The sequence below is a fragment of the Cavia porcellus genome, unplaced genomic scaffold, assembly GCF_034190915.1.
Source record: "Cavia porcellus strain 051 isolate PalLab524CR breed Dunkin Hartley unplaced genomic scaffold, mCavPor4.1 scaffold_28, whole genome shotgun sequence".
Classification (NCBI taxonomy): domain Eukaryota; kingdom Metazoa; phylum Chordata; class Mammalia; order Rodentia; family Caviidae; genus Cavia; species Cavia porcellus.
Genome location: NW_026947511.1, coordinates 52379662 through 52398574, shown reverse-complemented (window position 1 = coordinate 52398574; position 18913 = coordinate 52379662). Strand labels below are relative to the sequence as shown.

Genomic DNA, 18913 nt, shown 5'->3' with positions numbered 1-18913 from the left:
TAGATGGGACTGGTTCCCAGTCGTGGCTGCAGGTCAGGGAAGGTTCGTGTCCAGTGTGGTTTGTTTGCGCACTTGAAGCATGATGGTGGGGCATTCGGGGTTTTAGATATTTTTCCTCCAGTCTGTGTTTTATCTCGAGCTCTAGGAGCCGCTCACTGCAGCTGTAGCTGTTGTGGCCGTAAATTGGCCTTAGAGTTTCAGCCTGGAATGTAACCTTTTGAAGGTCATCCTATTTTTGTTGTTTTTTCTATAGGTGAAGACCTGGAAAGCCACATGTAAGAGGTCTCCCTGGGGGGATTGAGGACCTAGGTCTGACATTTTGAATTTAGTCTGACAGTTTGGTGCTGCTTGGGAAATAAAATGGGAGTTCAAGAGGACCTCGGGATCAAGCATGATGGGCAGGGGGAGAGAGGAGGAGGGGGCAGTGTTGGGTAAACAGCGGGGAGCTCACAGTGGTGTAGTCTGAGAGTGACTCTGAGATGAGGAGGAGGAAGAAGGTGGGGGCGGGAGGGAGAGAAGAGGGGCCTCCGGGTGAGCTATGGCTGTGGGCTGGAGGTCTTTCATCTATCGGGTCTGAGAAACAAGAGAGGAGAGAGTCCCAGTGGTGAGCTGGTAATGGAGGGGACCTGTGAGGGGAGTTAAAAGGATCTGGGAGGCCTTGCAGGTCTGGATACGTCAGGGCGGCCCGCAGCTGGACATGAGGTATTTACCCCACCTGCCATTTCCGTAGTAAAAGTTATGTAGATCTCTTAATGTGAGCCTCTTTGGCCTGAGTGTTTGTTTTAGCCCCAGCGGGTCTAAGCACAGCCCTGAGGAGTGCTTCTGTGGGCGATGACTGATTTCACCCATGTGCTCCAGTTAGGAAGGTGATCAGGGTGGAGGGCTGTGAGTCTGCAGAGGACCCTCACCCTGCAGCAAGGCACAGCCTGTAGTAGCCCCTTAAGGGAGTGGAGTAGAGTAGAGTAGTCCTGACAGTGAATTCTGAAGTCCTCACCAGGGAAGTCAGAGAGGAAGTCCCAAAGGACATAGAGTAAAATAGGAGGAGGAGAATCGCGAGGTGGCCACAATTTATGATTTACAGACCAGAACCCCAAAGTACAGTAGAGGGGAGACTCACCTTGGACCTGACCAGATGAAGACGTGTGTTGCATGTTGACTTAGAAATGGCAAGGCAGAGAAGTCCCCAGTCCCAGAAAGAGAGAGAGAAGAGGAGGAGCGGAGGGGAAAGGTCCATAGGGTGGGGGGCGGGGGGCTCAGACTGGGGGACAGACTCCCCAGCCTCCAACCACTGGAGTCACAGCACCAGCTGACTGAGTCATTTGTACTCAATCTTGAGCAGTGCAGACCATTACAGAGAGGAGGCAAGTAGGTAAGAAGAGAGTTCAATGGGGGAGACTGCAGGGGGTCACCCAAGAAGGCTGTGGGGCTCCCTGCAGACACAGGGCAGGCAGGCTCTGCCTGATACAGGCTCTGATGGGGAAGGGCTCTGGGGCTGGTGTGAGCTGGTTTATTCAGTGGGACTGCAGGGGGTTGGGTGAACCTTTACATTCCTGAGCTTTGGCAGACTCTTGGGAGAGAGAGGCCACAGGGGCCTCTGGGAGGAAGGAGGTGTGCATTATCAGGGCACAGCTTTGAACCGTTGCCGTGATGATTGTGCTGTCTCTCAGACGGGGAATCTAACACAGATGAACCAAAGCATGATGTGTCACCAAACAGTCATAAAATATCAAAAATTCCTCTTACATGAGCTAGTTACTGTCTGTATTTCTGTGTCGCTCTTAATATTTTAGGTTTGTTAACCTGGTAGCCATGAGGAGACCGTAACTCTACACTTCACTACAGAGCTAATATTTATTGAAGACCACACTCAGGACAGTAAGTCCTATAGACATTTTTCTAAAATTATCAGCAAAGGTCTGAAGTCTTAGACCTCTATCTTAGAACCTGCTGTGGACTGAACATGGGATTTGAACATCTTCCTAATGGTCCAGGTGTTAAAGTTCTGCCCCCACTGGGGGCACTGAGAGGGTGGAAATTCGCTGTGATGGTGGAGGTTAGAGGGGAGACTTCCGGAGGCTCGTAAGGTAAGATAAGGTCATGAGGATGGAGCCACTGTGACTGAAGACTGGCGGCTGCATAAGGACAGACAGGCAGACCCCAGAACACACATATCCGAGGGTGGAGTCCATCGCCCACGTAGTGATGCTCTGTACACTGAGGACTCCCAGCAGGAGGGACAGCTCCAGGTGTGGATCCTTGGATCTGCACTGAGCCTCCAGAACTGTAAGACAAGAGGACCTGTCTGCTTTATTAAACTGATAAGAACAGATACTAGGCTTGATCTTAGCCAAAAGGCCGAGAAGCGATGACCTGTCTGCTTTATTAAGTCTCCTTGCCTCACGTATTTTGGGACAGTAACAGGAATCAGTTACAGACAGATACAGAACTCTTCTCCACCTCCCATTCGGACCCCTAATTTCTCCACAACTCAGAGACACCTCTCTGTCACTCTTCATTTGCAGTGTTCTCATCGTCTCATCCTACATTAGCATATCCATTCAGTTTTACAAGTGTGGGTTAAAGAATGGTTCTCTCAGCATGACCAGAAGTGAAAATCCACACAGAAAAGTAAAATTCACCTAGATAAAAAATAATCTTCAAAATGCATGACTGTGATCAGCCTCAAAATCTTATGGAAGATACCAAAGACACTGTGGTATGTGTATCAGTGCTGGTCAGCCGAGGCCAAGAGACACAGGACAGTTGAGCCACTTGTGGTCATTTCCCAGTTCAGCAGGACAGAATGCAGGAGGCCTTGGAAAGTCACGGGCCCTCTTAGTTCAAAGGGACTGGAAAGAAACAGTTCAGGGCTGGAGCTTTAGGGTGGTGAGATTAGGACGGACTAAGGGACTCGGTGCTTGCTGTAGACGCAGGGAATTGTCGAGACCCTGACATGGTGCCGAGACGGAGCCTCTCAGTGACTGGGCCCGTGAGGGGTGCAGCTCAGACCCCTGACACAGCTGTCACTGAAAAGGAGCAGCCACCACCCGTGTCAGCCTGTGAGGCCCGGTGTTGGGTACTGTTTCAGTACGAAGACCTCAGATGGAAAATAATGAATATTAGGAAGAACCTGGAAAAGAAGACAGGAGTGCAAGGTATCAGTATGAAAAGTGGACACAGATTAGACTGTGGGATTGGAAATGGAATCAAAGCTTGCAGTGCATCGAGCCGGTAAAGATGAAGTGAAGCTGGGTGTCCGGGCCTGAGCGTAGGGAAAAAAACTGCCACAGCGTCAGGGAAATAAAGACGGGAGGAACTTTTGCCAAATATCACAGCCGTCTGAACGTGTCCACATTTCAGAGGACTCACTTCTCCTGGAGGAACTCGTCCTGAGAAGAGCATCACACGTGATCGCACAGGTAGGTGTTCGAACATATTTCCTGAAATGCGGTTTCCAAAACCAACCAATGAAACAATCTGAAGTCCTCGCCCCTGGCACCTGTGTGCACTGGGAGCGTGGAACACAAGCCTGGGGGCAGCCTGTGGAGCCCCAGTGTGGGGTGCACTGTGCAGACGGGGAAGGCCTAATCGGGTTAAAGGGTGGAGCAGCAGGGACCAGGGAGTTGCCTTCGGGGTGTGGTGACGTCTTCCTCTGAGGTTCCGGTGTGACTCAGCATCCCATGTGTGACCTTTCCACATCCTGGGACTTTCTGTATGAGGAGGTGGCCAGAATTGGTGCTGAGGAGTCCTTGTCGGTCAGCGTGACTTCCCTGTGCTCATCACACTGAAGGCCGGTGCCTGCCATGGTCCAGGCCTCTGCTGCCCAGAGGTCATATAGACACCAGGTAAAACAAAGACCCAAAGCAGGATCCTAGCGGGGGGCCACCTGCATTGTCTTTCTTTCCACCTTTACAAATGTTTATTTTAATAAATTATCATAAGACAAGCACCTTCATAACCACATCCTGATCAGCAGAGCTTTTCTGCCCACCCTCCAAGCCCCTGTGTGCCCTGTGCTGATCAAGGGTCTCTTTCTACCTGATCTTCTAATAATCATGTGTATGGGGTTCTTCATGGCTTTATTTTCCAAATGTCTGCCTCTATGCACTGTAATCAGGTTCTGCCCATTTTAAACTGTGTGTGTCCCCAGCACTGGAGGGAAGGATGTAAGGGAATGATTACTTTATAGTGACAGGTGCAGGTGACTCCTATCACAGTGTGGAGAGGGGCCACCCCCGAGAGGGAGCCAGAGGGCGCTGCTGGGTGCATCTCCTGATGCTGTGGACTGGGACAGTTTTTCTTAATTATTTATTGGTACAGTGTAAATATTCCTAATGTCACCTTTAACATAAGGAATTTGTACACGCGTGTGAAACATGTTGATTGCTCTTTTTTGTCCCAGTTTTCTCCCTTCCATTCAGCTTCTTTTCCTTTCCTTATTTACAAAGCTTTGCTTGCATTTATCCTTTTTAATTTTTTTTTTTTTTTTTTGGCTGTTTGCTTCCTTCTTTTCTCTCGCCCCCCCCCCCTTTCTGGTTCCTGTTTCCTTTTCAATAATTTCTTCTTGGTTTACAATATCTGTTGCATATTTTGGTCCCGACTGACACTTTCAGAGTCTCACACCAGGGAGACAATGTGATATTTACACGTGTCCAATTTATGTCACTCAGGCATCTGACCCAAAGTGCATCCAGTTACCTAGAAATGTCCATAGTTTATCTTTCTTTGTGGCTTAGTGGTATTCCACTGCGTAAAAACACATCTTTTTATCTATTCATGTGTGTATAGGCATTTGGGCTCTTTTCAGGAGTCAGCAGTCACCACCTGCGCTGCTGTAAATCTGAGTGCACATACACTGCTGTGCTGTGGTATTTTAGTTCTTCTGGAAAGGTACCCAGAAAGGTTCCAGCAGGGCCCCTTCCCCGCAGGTCCTCCAGGGTTTGTTACTGGTTCATTTTTCGGTGACAGCCGCACTTTCTGGGGTGAGATGGATCCCATGCTTGTTTTAATTTGCATCTGTTGAATGACCAGTGATGTTGGACACTCTTTCCATGTATTTATTTACTATTTGTAGTTTTTCATTTGCAAAGTCTGTGTTCATCTCAGATGCCCATTTTTGGATGGGGTCTTTGATTTGGGGGAGTCAGGGTTTTTTTCAATTATTTATATGTTCTAGATATAAGTCCCTTGTCTGAGGTACAACTGGCTGTAATTTTCCAAATCTGTCAGTTGTCTGCTCACTTTGTTGGTGATCCTTTTGTCATGCGAAACCTTTTGAACACAGTGGGTTCCCATGTGTTGACTCTTTATATTACTTCTCATGCAGACTGGGTTTTGTTCATGAAGTCTCTGCCTACACCTGTGTCTTCAGGATTTCTGCTTGGTTTTTCTTCTAGTACATTTAGTGTTTCTGTTTTAATGTTTAGATCTTTGATCCACTTTAACTGTAGTACATGGTGATAGACAGGGGTTTTGTTGTAGTCTTTGGCATGTGGAAAGCCAGTTTTCCCATCACCCTTTATTAAAGAGACTTCCAATAAAGATGTTTGGCTCTTTTGTCGAAGACAGGTTGGATGAGTGTGTTTGGAGTTGTGCCTGCATTTTGTATTCTGTTCTATTTATCCTCAGATCAGGTGTGTGTGTGTGTGTGTGTGTGTGTGTGTGTGTGTGCCAGCCCCAGGCTGATTTCATTACAGCAGCCTCATAGTATAACTTCAAGGCCAGGATTGTGATGCCTCCTGCCTTGCCTTTGTTGCCCAGAATTGCTTTTGCCATTTTAGGTCCTTTCTGTTTCCAAATGAATTTTGGGAGTGTTTTCTCTTGTTTTGAGAGGTTTGCTAATAGTATTTTGATCTGGATTACATTAATCTGTTTAATAGTTTTGGGTGCAGGGTCATTTTCACTATGTTGGTAATACTAAACGATCAAACCAGAAAGATTCGGGAGGCTGAAGCAGGAGGATCATAATTAGTTTGAGAAGAGCCTGGACTACAAAGTGAGTTTAAGGCCGGCCTGAGCTACATAGGGAGACCCTGAATCAAAAGGACAAAAAAACAAAACAAAACAAAGGAAACAAAAAACAAATAAAATACCCTTCATAATAGCATCCAAAAAAAAAAAAATACTTGAGAGTCAACCTTAAAAAAGGAAGTGAAAGGTCTATATATTGAAAATGACGGTGCTGTGAAAGAAGAAGCCGGGAGGACATCAGAACACAGAAATGTATCCCCTGCTCATGGACAGGAAGGACCACATGGTAATTCTACTTGTAATTTTTAAAGAAAACTTTTCTTCAGCCTTCTTATATTTGTAAATTTTGGCTGTAAAACATCCTTTTTTTTTAAATTAACACTGGCATCTATGAACTATGAGTCTATTTTAATCTAGGTAACCTTCTTAGACTGTCACAGGGAGAGACTCTTCGGTTTGGACTCAGATGTCCTGCTCCAGGTCCCTGCCTGGCACGAAGGCCCTGCACAAGGCAAGCAGTTCTGAGAAGCCAGGACCAGAATCAACCCTAAGGCACACAGGAATGATGTGTAAACCCAGAGCTCCTCCCTCCACACACTGCTTCCCCACGAAATCTGCTCAGTGCTTGCTCTGAGAAAGAATGGTTTGTTTAAGTCTTCTGCCTACCTTTTGATCACAGGACCGACCGGCTTTTCAATGTAGCCTGGCTCCCGGGGGATCACAGAGAGTGGAGTCTCAGTGGGAGCTCCAGAGAGCAGGGCATCGCCCGACCACATTGTCGGGCACACAGACACCCCCAGGCGTCCCCCTAGACAGTGGCTTCCCAGGAGGTTGCCTCCAGTAATGGAGTCACAGAGGAAGGAACACAGAGTTCTGAGGGAGGAGGCCGTACCCCAGGATTCTCCACCCACGAATGTATTGCTCATGAGTGATATTTTTAAAAACTGCACTGTCTTCCTCAGAAGCTCCTCCAATGTGCGACTAGGGTTACAGTTTCTAAAGGCATTACTTAAGGGTGCTTCAGGTAAACGAAACTCAGGGGAAAGCTCTGAGTGTAACCTTTCTGGAAAGCGTTCAATTTAAATGTAGCTAATGCTGGGAGGAAATAAGGAAACTAGTCTATTTCAAGGCAGAAATATTAAGCAAGACAATAAAAGGTATTTTATGTTATTTAAGAGATTATACCACTAAATACAATTCTTCTCAAAGTCATACAAAAAAACCCCATCAACATATAATAAGAAGCTGGGCGTGGTGGCTCATGCCTGTAATCCCACAAGCTGGGAGGCTGAGGCAGGAAGACTGTTGTGAGATCAAGGCCAGCCTGAGCTAGAAAGTTTGTTCAAGGCTAGCCTGAGCTGCACAGTGAGATCCTGTCTCAACAACAACAACAAAAAACAATAACAACAACAAAATTAAAATAAATAAATATGTATAGTAAGAAAATCCATAAAAAACTAGAAAGAGTAGGCAAATCTGATTCTTAGAAACAATATTTAATTGGCCTCTTTTTAGTCAGTAATGTCGCGAGTGTCTAGTGCACTCTGAACCCCGGGAAGAGGCACACACACACCAGATCGGGACACGGGGGGTACAGCACGAAGAAAAGAAACAGAGAGACATGGCAATTGCAACTGCACTGCACTGCACTGCACTGCACGCCAAGTCTTTATTCCAGGGTTCTTATATAGTAAACTGGGTCAACTCACAGTGCACCGACGATTATCTTGAAATGGCATTCTTTGTGACAAGCTTTGTGACAAACTACAATGTTTATCTAAACTATCTAAGTTAAGCAAACAAGCAAAACCAGTTCTTCTTGCCCCACTAACCCAGGAGGAACTCCATTAGCCCAAGAATATTTATAGTTCTGTTTGTTCTTTAGTGTCACAGTGGTGGTCGGCCACTTTCTCATGACTCTGCAAACAAAGCCAAGTCACACAGCATGGGTTCAGAGGGAGGAACATTTTCCCCACTGGGACCAGGCATTCCCGCCCCGTCTCTGTCCCGCATACCGGGGGCTATTGTTTACTGCAGGTCATGAAGGGGCCAGAGCCTCAAAGTGACTCCTCATCCTCTACACTTCCTTCCTTTTTATTTTTTAATTTGTAATTTAAGAGTGCCATGTGCCCTTTCAACAATAGCTTGACCCTGGGGATTATATTGAATCCCTGTGACATGGATGATATTATGGAGATCACAAAATTGTTTAAATGTTCTGCTAATATAAGCGGGTCCATTATCTGTTTTGATTTTAGAGGGAATTCCCATAACTGCAAAAGTCTCCAATAAATGTATAATAACATTTTTAGTGGATTCTCCCTGTTGGGCAGTGGCCCATAGAAATGAAGAATAAGTATCAATAGTTACATGCACATAAGAAAGCTGGCCAAAAGAGGGCACATGTGTAACATCCATTTGCCATAACTCATTGGGTTGAGTTCCTCTAGGATTAACACCAGAGGGAATGATTCTTAAATGTAACGGCCTACAAATAGGGCAGGCTTTTACAATTTGTTTAGCTTCTGTAAAAGGTATCTTATATTTAAAATGTAAATGTCCAGCATTAGCATGATTAAATTGATGTTCTTCAACAGGTGTAGTAAACATAACCAGGGAGTCCACGGCTCTACTAATGGTCCAGGCAATTGAGAATGTGAACGCAGATGAGTAATGAAATAAGAATGATTTCTTTTTTGAACATGTATTTGTAATTTTTGAAATAAAGACAATAAGATAGGTTTATTAGAATATAACACAGCTGAATAGATATTTGTCACTACTCCAACAGAACAGGTTGAATCAGCTATAATATTAATAGGTTGGTCAGGAAAATCTAAAAACACTTGCAATATAGCAAAAAGTTCATTTTGTTGCACAGAATTAAAATTTGTCTGATGTACCCAATAAGATTTTTGAGTCCAATATGCAGCTTTATTTTTAGATCCATCTGTAAATATAGTCAAAGCTTGTGGAATTGGTTGAACAGCTAATAAAGTATTAACCACAAATTGTTGATGTCTTAAAAAGTCCCATAATTTACTTTTAGGAAAATGATATGAAAAGGTTCCCATGAAATCTGCTAAGGCAATTTGTAAGGTTTCAGTAATTGATAACAAATATTCCCATTGTTCCTTAGTTAAGGGGATAACTATATTATTTATATCTTTTCCTATCAAAGTTATAGAACGAGCCCTACCATTCATAATTAAAGAGGCAACCATATCAATATAAGGCATAACATTTTTAGATTGCTTAGTTTTAGCGAATACCCGTTCTACTGGCATAGCTTCTTGACTTAAACAGCTGAGGGATATTGAAAGGTGTTAATAATATATAAAGTTAAAGGTAATTTTGGATTAATGTGAATTAAAAAGGCATTTTTATACGTTGTTCTACAAATTGCAACTCCTTTTCAGCTTTCATTGTCAATATTCGGGGACTGGAGGGATCTGGGAAGCCTTGTAAAGGGGCAAATAAATGCTGTAAGGCATGGGTAGGAATACCTAATGTAGGGCAAAGCCAATTGATATCTCCTAATAATTTTTGAAAATCATTTAAAGTGGAACACTTATCTCTCCTAATAGACATTTTTTGTGGAATCACCTTTTGTCTAGTAAGAATATATCCCAAATAATGACTAATTTCTTCCTTTTGAATTTTATCTTGTGCTATTACAAGTCCAAATGGGGAAAAATATTGAGGTAAAGTTTCCAAAATACCTTCTAAAACATATTTATCATTATATGAGAATAATATATCATCCATATAATGAGCTGTATAAAACTGAGGCCATCGTGCACGCACTGGTTTTAATGCTGCATCAACATAAATTTGACATATAGTTGGAGAATTCATCATACCTTGGGGTAACACCCTCCATTGATATCTTTGATAAGGTCTTTGATGATTTGTTTGAGGAATTGAAAAGGCAAACCGTTTTCTATCTTCTGGATGCAAGGGAATATTAAAGAAACAATCCTGTAAATCTATAATATATACATGCCAACCAGCAGGGAGCGCTGAAGGTAAAGGAATGCCAGGCTGAAGAGCTCCCATATGATATAAAGATGCATTAACAGCGCGTAAATCTGTCAAAAGTCTCCACTTGCCTGATTTCTTTTTTATCACAAATATTGGAGAATTCCAAGGAGATGTGGATGGTTCTATATGATGTAGAGAAAGTTGTTGATCAATCAATTCCTGTGCTGCCTGTAACTTTTGAGTAGTCAAGGGCCACTGATCTATCCAAATTGGGTCATCATTTTTCCAATTAAGCTTTAAAGGATTCATTCCCCAAAGCTGCAGAGACATCTAAAATATTAAAAATGTATATGAGTTCCCAATTGTTCCAATATATCTCTTCCTAAAATAGAAACTGGTACTTCTAAGATATAAGGTTTAATAACAGCAACTTGACCCTCTTCATTTTTTATATGCATATGCATTGTGGCTTGACCAATTGTATTTACTGGAGTTTTACTTACTCCTTTTATATTACATGGAATAATAATATAAGTAATATGAGAAGGCCAATCAGTAGACTTAATAATAGTAATATCTGAACCTGTATAAGAGCTTGAATTTTCTTATGCTCAATAAAAATATTAATAAGAGGTTGTTGTTGAGATAATTTAGCTGTCCACATTACATTAATAGGGTTAGTGCTGCCGAACCCTCCTGTTTGCTGAACAACAGAGGATCCTATTGGGATATAGGGCAGTAATATGAGTTGAGCTACACGTTCTCCCTTTAATAATTTATAATCTGCAAGTGAGGACATCAAGATTTGAATTTCTCCAGTATAATCTGCATCAGTAATTCCTAAATGAACAGTAATGCCTTTCTGATTTAAACTAGACCGACCCGTGAGTAAGCCAAAAGTTCCTGCAGGCAAGGGGCCAAAAATTCCTGTAGGAATTCTCACGGGAGATTGTTCGCCCTTTAATTCTATGTCTTTTATGGCTGGTATGTCCACTGCGGCGCTGTGTTGGGTGGCAGGTTGTAAGGAAAATATGGTAGGTTTCCCCCATTGATTTGTCCCGGGCCCGGGGTAGGGCCCATTTTCCCATTTCCCTTCTGTTCAGCTGACTTAACTTGTTTACTCCTGTATTCACGAGCCCAATGACGCCCTTTATGGCATTTTGGGCATAAGCCAGGGGCTTTAGATTTTTTTCCTTGATCATTGCCTAAAAGTTTTGGACAGGCCCTTTTTACATGCCCTGTCTGACACAACCAAAACATTTTAAAGACTGTTCCTTTTTAGACTGCAAATTATTCCACGTGGTTACCATGGTCTCAGCAAACAGTTGCATTTTTTTAGATACTGAATTTAAATCTTTACATTGTTTTATAAAATTGTCAATCGTTCCAGTATCTTTTATTGGAATTAAAACCTTTTTGCATTCATCATTGGCATTTTCAAAGGCTAAAAGTTTTAAGAGATGTTGTTGTAAATCTTTCCCCACTACTGTTTTTTCTATAACATTTTGAAGTCTTGCAATGAACTCAACATATGGTTCATTAGTTCTTTGCAGAACTTTAGCCCAAGATCCATATTCTGGTCCTTGAGGCCACATTTTATCCCAAGCTTCTAAAACAATATTTCTTAATTGAGCATGAATCTCTCTTGGGGCCGCAGCCTGATGTTCAACAGTATCATAAAAACCTGTACCAGAAAGCATGGGATAGGAAATGAGTCTAACATTAGGATCTCGGTCCTCAGCATTTTGTCTTGCATTCTCAGCACAACCTTCCATAAACCACATATGCCACTGTAAATATTCTGGCTCCTTTAAAAGAATTTTAGTCAAGGTTTTCCAATCATAAGGAGCAAGATTACCATATTGATCTGCTACTGCCATTAATAATACTCTAGTGTAATGAGCCTGAGGGCCATAAAGGGTCACGTCCTTTTTTAATTTTGTTAAATCATCCATATTAAATCCTTCCCATTGAGGGGGAAGTCCCGCGCCATCAGCATCTTGCGGCCTAATAACAGGAAAAGCAAAGACAGACGTTTCATCATCTTCAGAATCCCCTGTTGCTGGCATATCGGCCAGAGCTAGTTTAAGCCTTCTTCCAGTCAGGGTTAGATGGGGGAGGTGCGGAGGGATACATAGGAAGGCTCTGCTTAATGGAAAGCTGTTCTATCACCTGTGTTAGGTGTTTTACAGCCTGTAATAGTGGGCGATCATCAGAAGTTGACATTGCCGCGGCAGCTAAAGCCGAATCAGCCACGGCGAGTTTTACTTTCGGTTTGGATGCTTTTTCACTAGTCAAAGCTCATTTTGGACTATAGTTTGCTCCTCCTCTGTGAGGGGTAATTCCTGAATAACCGGTTTAATTTCTTGTTGGAAATTTTCTACAATATGTTCATCTTCAATAGCTTTTAATAAAGAGTACACAACTGACCAAATAGCCCAAAAATGTAAAGGAATTTTTTCATCCTGTCGCATAGACTTCTCTATATTAGCTCTCGCCCTCCTCCATAATTCTACATCCAAAGTTCCTTCATCTGGGAACCAAGGATTATATTCTTTAATTGTATGAACACACATATCCAAGTCAGCCGACCTGAGCGATATGCCATACATAGAAAGTGAATGCTTAAGAATTTTTAAGAAAGGAGAAGAGAAAGATTGTCCCATTTCCCCGTAATAAAAATGTACACTCACCTCTCCTAAGCAACCATCGGGGTCCCTGATTCGGGTGCCACTTGTCGCGAGTGTCTAGAGCACTCTGAACCCCGGGAAGAGGCACACACACACCAAATCGGGACACGGGGGGTGCAGCACGAAGAAGAGAAACAGCAGAGAGACACGGCAATTGCAACTGCATGCCGAGTCTTTATTCCAGGGTTCTTATATAGTAAACCGGGTCAACTCACAGTGCACCAACGATTATCTTGAAAAAGCATTCTTTGTGACAAGCTTCATGACAAACTACAATGTTTATCTAAACTATCTAAGTTAAGCAAACAAGCAAAACCAGTTCTTCTTGCCCCACTAACCCAGGAGGAACTCCATTAGCCCAAGAATGTTTATAGTTCTGTTTGTTCTTTAGTGTCACAGTGGTGGTTGGCCACTTCCTCATGACTCTGCAAACAAAGCCAAGTCACACAGCATGGGTTCAGAGGGAGGAACATTTTCCCTCACTGGGGTCGGGCCTTCCCACCCCATCTCTGTCCTGCATACCGGGGGCTATTGTTTACTGCAGGTCATGAAGGGGCCAGAGCCTCAAAATGACTCCTCATCCTCCACACAGTAACACAACAAAAACAAGTATCAAAATAAAACATGTATATTACAAAATGGATGACAAAACCTTGGTTTACTGATATGCTTTGGAGTTGTATCAGTGCCTATTGCAAGAAAACAAAACATACATTATTTTCAAATGTTTGTAATTTTCACAAAAATGTTTAACACTGAATGCCTCAATTATGTAAATGTCTAAAAGATAGAAATAGCAATATTCTTTTCTGATTACTAGAATAAAAAGCTATGAGGCTAAAGAAATACATACTAGAAAACAGCATCATTGGTTAATATAGTTTCTTAAATCTTATATTAAATAGTAAGTCATATTCAGAGTTTCAAAATATCTAGAATAATTTTTAAAATACCTTATACTAGAAATATGGTATATGGCAAAAGTAGAGGTGATACAAAAAACTCATGACAAATACAAAGGAAAATGAGCTGGCAAGTAGGAGAAATGAGAGTAAAAATATAAAAAAGGGCAAACAAAAACTATTCAGATACTTCTAAGAAGTCACAGCCAGGCGTGTTGCTGAACACCTACAATCCCAGAACTTGGGAAGCTGAGGCAGGAGGATCACTGTAAGTTCAAGGCCAGCCTGGGCCACACAGGAAGTTCAAGACCAGCCTGAACGGCATAGCAAGATCACTTCTAAAAGAAAAAAAAATTAAGCAAATTATTTTGATGAACTATGGATACCACTTTGAAAATATGAGTGAAATGGAGATATAAATACTAAATTGTGAGAATTAAGAAATAAAACGTTATGTTGCTCAAAAAAATACAGAAAAAGTGGAAGTTAAAAGACAAAAAAAGAAATACACAGAAGTATCAGTGCAGAGAAACACGGCCTGCCTTTACTTATACTGGGTAGGACCTTCAGGGCGGGGAGTGCTGCCTGCCCCTCAGCTCCCGGTGTCCAGCACTCTCCTCCTCCCTGACCTCCTTGGCACAGTCTGCAGAGGACCCTGCACGCAGGGCACTGCACACTTGGCACTGCACACTCAGCTACAGGGAGACTTTCCCCTCTTTCTAAAACATCCACTTGAGCCCTTGTCAATCTGAACTGAGGCAGAGGAAGAGAAAGCAGACAGCCTCAGTGCTGCGGGAAACAGCGAGGCCTCTCCCTGCTTATCAGGTCACTGGGGTCCAGAGAGAAAGAGCACGGACAGGCGTGGATGGAGGTTCCAGAGCTGTCAGGGCCCCGATGGTCGGGATGGGGATGGGGGATGACTCTGGGGGACCCCACGCTGCCCTGTCCTCGTCAGCTGTGGCAGATTTTTAAAACACCAGCTCCTCCTCTGCTGCAGCTAGGCCCTCTCTCTCCAGGAAAGCTCCCTTCTCATCACCTGAAGATGGGATCTTGGCTGCCTTGGGAGGCTTCTACTCCGGTGGCTTATGTAACCTACCTCATATTCCCCTTAACTTACATGGGTTCCCCCAGGAAACGGGCCCCCTCCACCCCGTGTGCCTTTCCCGAAGTCTTCCCCCAGCATCTGCACCAACCTGCCTCCCACACACCCAGCTCACTACTGCACACACTTGTCTGCCCTAACCCAACACTCCCCTGCCACACCCAGTGGAACACTCAGCTTCCCCTCTGGGATCCTGCAGATCTTCACACTCCCCTCAGTGCCACAGGGAGAGCCTCAGCTCTGCACACCTCCCTGAGCCAACTCGAGCCCTCTCCAGAGTGGGTATGGCCTTTATTCCAGCCCCAGATTCTGACCTGGATGATCTGCCTGCCAGGAGCACACAGACCTCACTGCTGCCCTGTGTGGTCCGCACACTGCAGCCCATGCAGTGTAGAGCCTCAAATCTGTTGGTGGAGGATTAGGTCATTAAAGAGCTTGGTTAGTGGTAACAAAGCTCTTTCTCCTGACTCCTGCTGATTTAATCTCTTGCTCCTGGAGAGTCTCAGCCCAGCTTGGAACAGGAGACTGAGAGGTACCTTAGCTGGTTCCTCACCTACAAAAAAGTTCAGGTGCTGGCACTGAACCTTCTACTCTAACTCACAAATGAGGGTCCCGAGCTGGACCAGCTTCTCACAGCCTGGAGTGGTGGGGTGTTCTCTTCTGTGAGTTCTGGCTCCAGCCCCTCCAGCAGTCCTGCTCCCTTCCCCTCGGGAACGGTGGCCCTGTTTAAACCCTGATAGACTTTCTGTCTGTCATTTTGGATTTGTCTGCAGCGAACCCAGAGAGAGAGGGATGATTTCTTCTGAGAGGCCAGCAATGCTGGACCATGTGTGAGATCTTCCCGGAGTGTGTTCAGAGCAGAAATCCCTCAGTCAGCCTCCCCTGAAGTCCCTGCCCCAAACACACACTGCTCCCTCCCACATGCACACAGTCACTCTGTGGAGATTTCCCTCAGCATCACAGCCAGGCTCTCACCTTCTCCTGCGGACTGAAAACTCTCAGCTCTCTCCTTGGCTCCCTTCTGCAGTGGCTTCCTCCACACCATGAATGCTCAATCAATGGGCAGCGGGGCTATTTCCTCTCTTAATGCTGTCTGTTCATTGGGGGAGCTGTTTCATCTCTGGAAGGCTTTTTTCTGTGCGCTGGGAGTTTGGCTGATTGATGAAAGAGGCCTGGCTCCTGGTGCATCCCGGCTTTCGGCCTGTCTTCCCCACTTAGCTTCAGGACTCCTAGCTTTGGACGTGAAGTGAGAGGTGTACGGCTCTTCCACAAGAGTGTTTGGAGGCCACTGTAGGGTCACTAATTGACCTAACCTCAGGTTTTGTGTTTTTATGTCTTGCAATGGTCAGAGCTGAAGACAGGAAGAGCTGGGAAAAGGCCAGTCAGTGGAGCAGTCAGAACACACGCAGAGATTTGTACTACAGATGGAGTCTAGGACCCCGCACCCCATAACCATTACAATGCGAATAGCGGGGATCACTGATCACAGGTGAGATACCAGGTAAAATAATGATGAGAAGGCTGGAATGTTCCCAGAACTACCGCATTTCAGACAGTCATGAAGGGTTCATATGGCGATGGAAAATGGCCCTGATAGACTCGACAGTGGAAAGGTGTCGCAAACTTTCAGTTCATGAAACACTGTAAACTGCAGAGTGCATAAGAGCAGGAAGCAGATGCCTGTCCGGGCAGTGTGTGGTCCGTGTCCGCAGCTCCTGCTCCAGAGTCCTCACGACTCGAGTCTCGGGCTCCACACAGCTCTGTGGCTGCTGCAGCACCACGTCCTCCCAGCTGGGCTCAGTGCTGCCTGGGCTTTGCTCACTGGGTGCCCTCCTCCCACAGCAGTCCCCTGCTCACCCCAACTCTGGAGCACGTGTCTGAGAGAAAAGGGGATCCTGGGTGTCATGGCTGTCTCTAGATGTCCCCCAGAGCCTCATGCAGTCCTGGTGGGGCCTCTTCAGAGGGGCCTGGATCTAGAGTGTGTGACTTGGACTGACTCATGATGCAGTGCTGGGCTCAAGGACACCAGGATTAAGGGAGTGAGAGCTGCCCACCCTCAGCAGCCTGGACAGGATATAAGGGACAGGAAGAGCTGTGCCCACCCCTTGTTTCTGTGCTACCCTCTGCCCTCAGTGAACAGTTTCTCCTGTGTGGTGCCCCCTGCAGGCTACACTCCCTTGGAGCCAGCTGATATGGGTAAAAACTCTGTATCTGAGCTAAACTTTTCTTTAGCTTTCGGTGTCATTTAGTTTATCTCAGCAAAGAGAAAATTAAAACATTGGTACCAAAGGAGTAGGCTCATTGCTGTGCCTGTACCTGACCACGTGGTCCAGCAATCTTAAGCAATGGCTTGTGGGAAAAGCTGGGAAAGGTTCAGAAGCCAGGGATACAGTTCAGAGGCAAGCATGAGGTCATGAGTTCATGGTACAAAAAAAGCAGCAAAGTGAGAAAGAAAGGCTCAGAGATGTAGCCTGAAAGAGTAGAGCTGGGACACCCTCCCAGGCCTGGGCAGATTCCTCTGGGAAGAAGGACTTCACTGGCTGCTGGACTCCAGACAATGCGTTTATACCTTGGTAGAAAGTGTGTCTGCATTTTGCTCATGTCCAGAGACTTTGCCTGAGACTGAAACGAAGGGTGGCAGACAAGCTAATTTTGTAGAAGAAATTTCTTTTTTTTTTTTTCCTAAATCAGTTTTAGCACAAGGAGGAAAAGAAGAAAAACCCTAAAACTAAATTTCAAAGCACATTAATCAGGGGGCAACAACAGTACAAAGGAATTTCAAGGCAGTCTAATGTTGAGGTTGAATTTTGGCTACTGTTGGGGGTTTTTAGCCAGATTTATGTTGAGAATTAAGCGCAAAGAGCTCAACAGAATGATGTAGAATCCTGTGAGTTTGGCCAGAAAAGAAGCTCCAATAAAGTTGTAGGCTGCAAAAATGGAACAAAGTAACTGATCACTGAAAAGATTAGCAAGAAAAAACACCTGAAAAGATGGCCTGAGGACATCACAGGAACACAGGACTCCAGCCCATGCAGCCTCAGAGCAGCAAAGGTGAAAGACTTTGCTTTGGGAAGAGAAACCCACAGCACCAGGCTCCAGAAAGGCAGCGGCCTAGAGAATTTGTTCCTGGGAAGGGGAGCAGAGGGCTCAGCGACCCTGGCACTGGAACTCTGCAGCACAGACAGCTGGAACCTGGCTGTTGCTCCAGCTGTGGCCCACAGGAAAGAAGCTACAGCTGTGCGGGACACACAGTGCAGACGGGATGAAGGCGCCGGCCCTGCCCGCGTGGAGTGGAAAGCTGTCTGGGAAAGAACAAGCTCATCCCCGTGTCCCCGTGCTGAGGTCGCAGACACAGACACAGGCAGAAGCCCGTGCAGAAACAGAAGCTGGTACTGAGAAGTCACCGCGGGGAGAAGGAGGACCTGAGCCCACGCGCAGCCCCGGCCCCACAGCGGCTGCCCACGCGTGAGAGGAGGAGCGGTAGGGTCTTCAACGTGAGCGCGGGCTCCGAAGGGCGAGCGCCCCCGCAGCGCCGGACTCGCAGGAGCCCGCGCCCCAGTGCCTGTTCTGCGCCCCCAGGGCCTCGGGACCCTGCTCCGGGGAGGCGCGGGGAGCAGGGCAGGACCCGGGGAGCCGGGACGTAGGGCCACGGGTGGGAGCAGAGCCGCGGGCCAAGTCAGGGCAGCTTCACGGAGCAGCCGTGGCCCGGGATGGGGATCACGATGAGCACAGCCAGGGAGAGGCCCCAATCCGCCCTGAATGTGATTGGCTCATCTGGGAACTGCCGCCCAATGGGATGCAGCTATGTTCATGCGTCATTAGTGTCCAGGCAGAAAGCATCCACGCAGGTTGATAGGGAGAAGTGAAACTCCAAGGAGGTGGGGACTGACCCGGGGAGGTTTTCTATCCCAGAGGCCGCTCTGGGCTAGTCCAGGAGAGCCCTGTGGGGACCCGAAACTGTGCTCTGATCACTCACCTGCTACCCCGCGAGCTTGGTCTCAGTTTCCCTCTTTCTTGGGGCCTATGGCTGCTGTCACAGGTTTTGGTTTCTTTCGTGTGTGTATGTGTGTGTGTGTGTGTGTGTGTGTGTGTGTGTGTGTGTTTGGAGTCTCAGTGTGTAGCTCACCCTGACGTTGAACTCACTGTGTAGCCCAGGCTGGCCTTGAAGTTATGGCGATCCTCCTGCTTCAGCCTCCTGAGTCCTCAGATTACAGGCCTGTGCCACCACACCTGGTTTAGACATTTTGCGTTGAAGATATTCATCA

At 45.7% G+C, this 18913-nt stretch overlaps 1 protein-coding gene, 1 long non-coding RNA gene and 1 pseudogene across 2 annotated transcripts in view; all 3 read right to left on the bottom strand.

The window, feature by feature from the left end:
* Nucleotides 1-18913, bottom strand: part of LOC106025018 (saoe class I histocompatibility antigen, A alpha chain) — a 70590-nt gene that overhangs the window by 30383 nt on the left and 21294 nt on the right. The window lies entirely within an intron of this gene.
* Nucleotides 1833-13106, bottom strand: LOC134473838 (uncharacterized). Its single transcript, XR_010044300.1, has 2 exons — nt 12648-13106; nt 1833-2281 (listed from the first exon to the last, which is right to left on the bottom strand). It is a non-coding gene; the product is annotated as an uncharacterized LOC134473838 (long non-coding RNA).
* On the bottom strand, nt 2248-2367 carry LOC111755783 (U2 spliceosomal RNA; annotated as a pseudogene).